Source organism: Bos indicus x Bos taurus, chromosome 26 (genome assembly GCF_003369695.1).
Source record: "Bos indicus x Bos taurus breed Angus x Brahman F1 hybrid chromosome 26, Bos_hybrid_MaternalHap_v2.0, whole genome shotgun sequence".
In the NCBI taxonomy this organism is placed as follows: Eukaryota; Metazoa; Chordata; class Mammalia; order Artiodactyla; family Bovidae; genus Bos; species Bos indicus x Bos taurus.
The window spans coordinates 8,922,779-8,930,299 of record NC_040101.1 but is presented as its reverse complement, the minus strand read 5'-3'; the positions used below and the strand labels follow the sequence as shown (position 1 = coordinate 8,930,299).

General features: G+C 44.1%; 1 non-coding gene across 1 annotated transcript; it reads right to left on the bottom strand.

The window, feature by feature from the left end:
• Positions 1 to 5,638: 5,638 nt before the first annotated feature.
• On the bottom strand, positions 5,639 to 5,745 carry LOC113884716. Its single transcript, XR_003508990.1, has one exon. It is a non-coding gene; the product is annotated as a U6 spliceosomal RNA (small nuclear RNA).
• Between the last annotated feature and the right edge of the window lie 1,776 nt (positions 5,746 to 7,521).

Below are 7,521 nucleotides of genomic sequence, written 5' to 3'. Positions count from 1 at the left end.
AACAGTTGGACATGACTTAGCGAGTAAACCACCCCACATGGGAGTTGGTGCCCTGCAGGCATGGTCATATATGAAAGATAAGAGCCTGGAATTCCGGGGAATGGGAACTGGTTTGGCCAACTGTGATCTCTTGGGATTTCTCTTCCCACGTGATGTCTGATGGTAGTGTTGTACAGTGTAGGCTGTTATTAGACTCTTTAACATAAAAATAAAAGCACTGCCATGGGGTAACGTCAGCAAGTTTCAGTCCCAAGACAGTTAACTTTTCTGCGAGAATGTGGTGCTGTCAGAATCAACTATGGGCCATTCTAATTCCTACATGTCTGGGGATACGGTGGCTTTGAGTGGGAGGGAGCTAGTCTATCAAAACGGCAATAGTTCTGGAAAATTTTCAAGGAAGAAAATTAAAGAATGGAAGTGCAGAGTATTCTTTCAATTTCAAGGCATGGGTAAAGGCTCTTTGCCCTGTGCAATTAGGTCCAGGTCTTAGCGGGAATAGGACATGGCAACCCACTCCAGTATTCTTGCCTGGAGAATCCCATGGACAGAGGGGCCTGGTGGGTTACAGCCCATGGGGTCACAAAGAGTCAAACATGACTGACCACACATGCCCCGTGGGGGAAGATGAGATGCCTGTTTCTTCTGCTCCCAACTCTCTTCTTTAAAAATGCCTTGCTTCTCAGTACAGTAGACCTGAAGGAATGTGGATGGTCCTGTTTCAAGAGAACGTGGATTAACACTGTGGAAAGATGCTATGGCCAGCTGACAGTAATGCCTTTTATAATGCCAGAAAGACATTGCAATGACCCGGAAATCATGGGTCGGTGAAAACATCTGGATTTTGGTGTGTTGTTTTCCTATTTGTTTATTCAAAAGCCCTCACTTGGGATTCTGTCCCTGGTCATTTAGCAAAGGTCCCCAGTATAAGCCATTGTCTTATATGCCAGAAGACTTGTAGAGAGTCTGTGTGACCAGCAGAAGGCTAGTCTGTCGGGAGTCTCAGTTTTCTGCTTATTCCAACACTGTTGAAACCACGTCCTTTAAAAAAAAATTGCCATCCTGTGGACATTGCCAGCAGGGAGCAGCAGGAGTAGTTTGCTGCTGACCATCCTATTTTTATCAATATTGGGAATTTTGCTTAATACTGTGAAGTTAAAGGAGAATTCTGCTCCCTCCCTCTGTCATTTTCCTATCTTTCATATTATTTATTTTAAAATTTAAAAATTTTCCTTTGGCAGTGCCACATGCATGGCATGTGGGATCTTAGTTTCTCAATCAGGGATTGAACCTGTGCCCCCTGCCCTGGAAGCGTGGCATCATAACCACTGGGCCACCAGAGAAGTCTCTTCCATATTTAAGACTGGTTAAAAATTTCTGCCCAAAATTGACTGAGCAGAACTCAAGGTTCAAATTGCAAGTCCTAACTGGATAGTGCCTGGCTTCCCTGTGCTTTACAAAGACAGGTTTTTAAAATACCTGTCACATCAGAATCTGGAAAGCCTTGGCCATCCCCCACTGCCTACTTCCCTGTCCCAGTCTTGAAACTTCCCATTTACCCAGTGCTTAAATATGGAAAAGGTAATAATTAACATTGTGCTCTCACTGCAGGTGATGGCTCTAAATAGCTTACAGGCTCTATGGATGTCTAGAAGCAGTGAAGCCGTGTTCGTTGTTATTGCATGAAATGAAAGAAGCACCTTGGATGATTACAGACAAAGATCTCTTCCCAGTGGCCAGCAGAACCGAGGGGAAGAGCCACCTCTCATTCCCTTTGCAGATGGCCTAGGAGCTGGGAGGATGGGCAGAGAAGCCTGGAAAACCGGCTGGCTTCTAATTGTGTCTTTACAGCCAACTAGGCTACCAAAATGATTATCTTTTTCTCTCCGAGCCTTACTGACCTGTGGCTAATGAGATTTGTGCTTCGATTAGTTGTAGAACATAAATTAGCTAATCAATGGCAATGGATTCGCATTATTTCTCATACATGAGTTCTGCTGCAGTGATCTGTACTGAATATTCAAATCAATTTCGGATACTCTGAACGACTCCGTTAATGTGACCTGCTGGAATCTGGCTGCATGCGTAGCCTCCTTGGGAGCAGATGAAGACCATGCTGAGCCCAGCTCATACCCCAGCCGCTCAGGCATCCGGAGCTCTGCAAACTACCTTGCTTTCCCTTTCACACAATGAGGGTCAAAGAGGATTGGGGAAAAAGTCGTGCGGCCGGTGCGGGGAAGCAACAGAAACTCCAGAGAACTCACAGCCCCACGTGGCCTCCTTTCCTGCAAAGGAACCAGGCTAAGTGGACATCAAAAAGCAGGGAGCTGTTTTCAGGTTTCTGGGGTACAAACTTTGCCAAGGGCAGGATCCTGGGTCGTCATCTTCAGTTTTCAACCCGGGGAAGAAAATCTTCACTCTTTGCTACAGTTGTCTCGTCTGTACAATTACCCAGCATCTTGGCATAAAACGTGGAAATTTGTACAGTCTTCCAGGCATCTGTGGGCTTTATGGTACAAGTTCTGTTAGTACTGAAGCCACAGAAAATTAAATGTTCCCCAAAGAACTTCCAGATGTGCTTTATTCTAATGGGGTCATTATGCAGTAAATTAAAAAGCAGGGTAAATGGAACTGTAAAATTTAAATTACTCTAAAACCACATCTCTTTGCTTTGAGCATTCATTTGTGGGGTTGCATTTGCAATAAATGTGAATTAGGCAGCTGCAATAACTGTTAATCATATATTTATAAAATAGTAATGAGGAAATGAATAGCAGAGTAAGACAGCTGCACATTTGTCTGAGAGTGTGTCAACTGTGAACATAATAAGATGTGGAACATTGTTTGGAGCTGGGCTGATAATACAGTGAATGTAAGAGATCGCTTCAGCCTCTTAACTTTACACGAAATTATACATAAAATCCATAAAAGCCCATAATAATGCATTATGCCCCTGAATTGTATTCAATATTTTTCTTTGCTTTGATTTTCTGAAATGAGCTCTACTTTCGCCAAAGTCATCTTCCAGGCATCAGTGAGGCTTTTGTTTCAGGCGATGTCGGGCTTCTGAGATTGCAATTGGATTTAAAGGAAGCAGGGCCGGTGCTGGCAAGGAGTTAATGGTGGTGCTTTGTTTTGTTTCCTCGGACCTGCTGTACATGGCTGGAGGCACGCCTTGTCCCGGGTGGAGGACAGAGGGGCTCCAGGCCTCTGCAACTGACCCCTGAGATCAAGATGGGGGACAGAGGCCACTGCCAGTCCACCAGAGCGCCTGGGCTGCACACTGGACCTGGTGAGAGCAGGGACACAGCTTTCAGCCACTGTTCAGATGAGCATCTCCTTGGGGCCCACGGCTGGGAGCTCCAGGCAGGTCTAGTAAAGGTCTGTGGCCTTGTGCTTGGGAAGGATGGTTATCCTGATGGCTGAAGTGATGATTGTTACTTGGAAACCTCCTTGCCTGGTGTTTGAACCAACCCCTCTGAAGGGAGCATCTGTTGAGGCAGAGCTTTCCTGAGCACGGAGAGGCAGGGAAGGGGCCAGTGATCGAGTTAATCCTGGCTGTCCTTGTATCCTGTCCTGTCCAGCTGATCCTGTCTCTCCTCCTGTCCTTGTATCATGGGCATGACCAGGATGAAGCCGGTGCCCCTTACTGAGCATTCAGGGCTCTGCCTGGCCTGGCCCAACCGCATCTCCCCCACCCCCACAATAAACACCGGCGGGGTCCCAGATCTGCCATGATCTCAAGTTTGGTGGCTCTGAGTATGTGGTTCTCTTGACCTGGAATATTCTTCCCTGTTTCAAAGATTCCGGTTGCTCCTTCATGTCCCTTGTGAAGCTGCCCCAGACTCCTGGACCCCTTTCCCTATTCCCCTGGTGCTCATCATGCTACGCGCACCTCACCATGACAACAGCTGTCTCATCGCGTCTCTGGGGTACTGTAAGTTAGTGTCCATGTACCTGTCAGACTCAGGGCTCCCTGAGCAGACCCTCAGGTGTGGTGCTTTGCTACATCTTGTTTTGGGAGATGCAGCCACTGCATGTTGGTGTAGGATTAAGGACAGTGGCCTGGGAGGGTCCAGCGTGAGCTCTCTTGGCATTTCTACAATTAGGCCAGGTCTCCCTTTTCTCTGGGCATCCCCCAGCTCTTGGTACGAATGACGATTGTCTGTAAGGAGCTGGAGAAGGAGCAGGTCTAACAGGAAGACTGGAAGTTCAATGTGGGGTGTTTCAAAATAGAATGTTGAGTTCATAACCGTCCTCCCCTCACCCAGGATTTTGAAGACCCTCACTGAAGGCAGTTTATTGTAGGAAACTGGGACTCACTGTTCTTTCTGGGAAAGAAGGAGGAGGGGGAGAGAGACAGAAACAGAGACAGAGGCGAGGAAAGACACAGAGACAGAGAAGAGGAAGAGGAGGGGGAGGGAAAAGCTTGTTATACACACGCGCAAAGAACGTTCTGTAAATCTCTTCCCAACCCACGTTCATTTCCCAGTATTTCAGTGTCATTTTTCTTTAACCAACATTTTTTTTTCTTGTTACAAAAATACTATATGGTCATTTTTATAATGTGCAGCATAAAGAATTTCATAATTTATTTAACCATTCCCTTATTTGTTTAAAAATTCCTGTTTATTTAACCATTCTCTATATGTTTATTCTTTTATTGTTTATTGAATCATTCTTCATTCATTGAGTACTTATGAATATTTTTTGCTCCTTTAAATAATGTTGTTAAAGTCCTTAAAATCTTTGCCAATTTCATAAGTATAGTATGATGCTTCATTATTATTTTAATTTCAGTTTATTTCTGGTAAAGTAAAATTTCTCTCTCTCTCTCTTCTTTTTTTTTGCTTATTTATGTGTAGTTTTTCTCCGGAATGATTAAGTACAGCTTCACTGACAAGGGAGCAGTGTCATCACTGAATGTCTTATGGGGTGCATTGTTTCATTTCACCTTCATATTAACCCCGTTCATAGACCCTATGGTCTGTGCGAGCTTTGGTGACATTGAGGAGCCCCCCTGAGGTGCATGGTTAGTAGGCGCTGGATCCTGCTGCACTGCAGGCACGTCCTTTCATTTTTCTACTGGGGGCTGACAGATTCCTCTTTAACTTACGGGAGCTGTTTGCATATTGAGTGTTTAATTCATTGTCCGTGTACCTATAGGCTTTTTCTCTTTTAATGAAGTATAGTTGATTTACAATGCTGTGTTAGTTTTGGGTATACAGCAGAGTGATTCGGTTATATATATATGTATATATAGAGGTTTCCCAGGTGGTGCCATGGTAAAGAATTCACCTGCCAATGCAGGAGATGCAGGTTAGATCCCTGGGTTGGGAAGGCCCCTTGGAGGAGGAAAGCAACCCACTCCAGTATTCTTGTCTGGAGAACCCCATGGACAGAGGAGCCTGGTGAGCTACAGTCCACAGGGTCGCAGTCAGACACGACTGAGCCTGCACGTATATATATATATATTCTATTTCAGGTTCTTTTCCCTGTAAGTTATTACAAATATTGAGCAGTGTTCCCTATGTTATATAGTAACTCCTTGTGATTATCTGTTTTATATATAGTAGTGTGTATCTGTTAATCCTAAGCTCCTAATTTACTTCCCCCCTCTTCTTTCCCCTTTGGTAACCATAAAAAATATGAACACTTTACAAGTTTGCGTGTCATCCTTGTGCAGGAGCCATGCTAATCTTCACTGCATCATTCCCGTTTTAGTATATGTGCTGGGGAAGAGAGCACCGGCATGGTCTTTTAAACAGAGGGCTCATGGCCCAGGGTTCCCATCAAAGAAGGGGAAATGGCTCCCCTAAGCAACCCACTGCTCTCCCCGTTTTGTCTTCATTCAGAGTCACCTCTTGGTGGCTCTGCTTCCAGGTTTCTCCCCTTTCGTTGTCTTCTGATGTCTCCACCCTTTGGAAGGTGGGTGGAATGATGGCTGTTCGTCGTCTTACTCGTTTGAGAAAGCTGAGGACTTCCCCGGGTAGGAGAGACGGCAGGGACGCTGATAAAAAACAAAACCTAAACCAGCATTAGTAAAACCAGACCAAATCAAACCAAGCTGACCAAATATCCCAACATGGTGAGTCAGTCCGTTTGGATTTGGGGTGGAGTTGCCAGGTAAAATATAAAATGCCCAGATAAATGAATTTCAGATACATAACACTAAAATTACTAAAAATATTTTTTAAAAATGTCCTATGCACTGTTTGGAACATACTTATTCCCCCAAATTATTTTTTGTTAGAAATTTCTTAGGAGGCTTTTAGTCTTTTTTCAAACCTAATTTTATTGGGATACCTAACATCTGTTATATAGATAGAAAGGACAGTTTAGCAGTATAAATTTATTTTAGAAGTTCAAGTGAACAATATTTAAAATCAATCAATATGAACCATAAAACTGTTTTGAATTTGAGTTTATGAGTTACCTTTGCAACCTACAGCAGCCTCAGCTCCAGTTCAGGTTAGGTTATTTATTTATTTATTTGTAGCAGTGAATAAATCCTGCTTGCAAATGGTAAAAAAAAAAAAAAAAAAAGGCATACCTTAAGATTTAAGCATAGTGGTGAAACGGCCGAGGGGATATACCCCACGTCCAAGGTAAGGAGCAGCAGCTGCACTTTGCTGGAGCAGCTGTGAAGAGATACCCCACATCCAAGGTAAGAGAAACCCCACAAAGACAGTAGGCGCTGAGAGAGGGCATCAGAGGGCAGACAGACTGAAACCACAATCACAGACAACTAGCCAATCTGATCACACAGACCACAGCCCCGTCTAACTCAATGAAACAGCTATGCCATATAGGGCCAGCCAAGATGGACGGGTCTTGGTGGAGAGGTCTGACAGAATGTGGTCCACTGGAGAAGGGAATGGCAAACCACTTCAGTGTTCTTGGCTTGCGAACTTCATGAACAGTATGAAAAGGCAAAAAAGTAGGACACTGAAAGATGAACTCCCCAGGTGGGTAGGTGCCCAATATGCTACTGGAGATCAGTGGAGAAATAACTGCAGAAAGAATGAAGGGATGGAGCCAAAGCAAAAACAAAACCCAGCTGTGGATGTGACTGGTGATAGAAGCAAAGTCTGATGCTGTAAAAAGCAATATTGCATAGGAACCTGGAATGTTAGGTCCATGAGTCAGGGCAAGTTGGAAGTGGTCAAACAGGAGATGGCAAGAATGAACGTCAACATTGCTTATTCTAGGAATCAGCAAGCTAAATGGACTGAAATGGATAAATTTAATTCAGATGACCATTATATCTACTACTGTGGGCAGGAATCTCTTGGAAGAAATGGAGTAGCCATCGTAGTCAACAAAAGAGTCCAAAATGCAATACTTGGATGCAATCTCAAAAACGACAGAATGATCTCTGTTCATTTTTCCAAGGCAAACCATTCAATATCACAGTAATCCAAGTCTATACCCCAACCAGTAATGCTGAAGAAGCTGAAGTTGAATGGTTCTATGAAGACCTACACGACCTTTTAGAACTAAGACCCCAAAAAGATGTCCTTT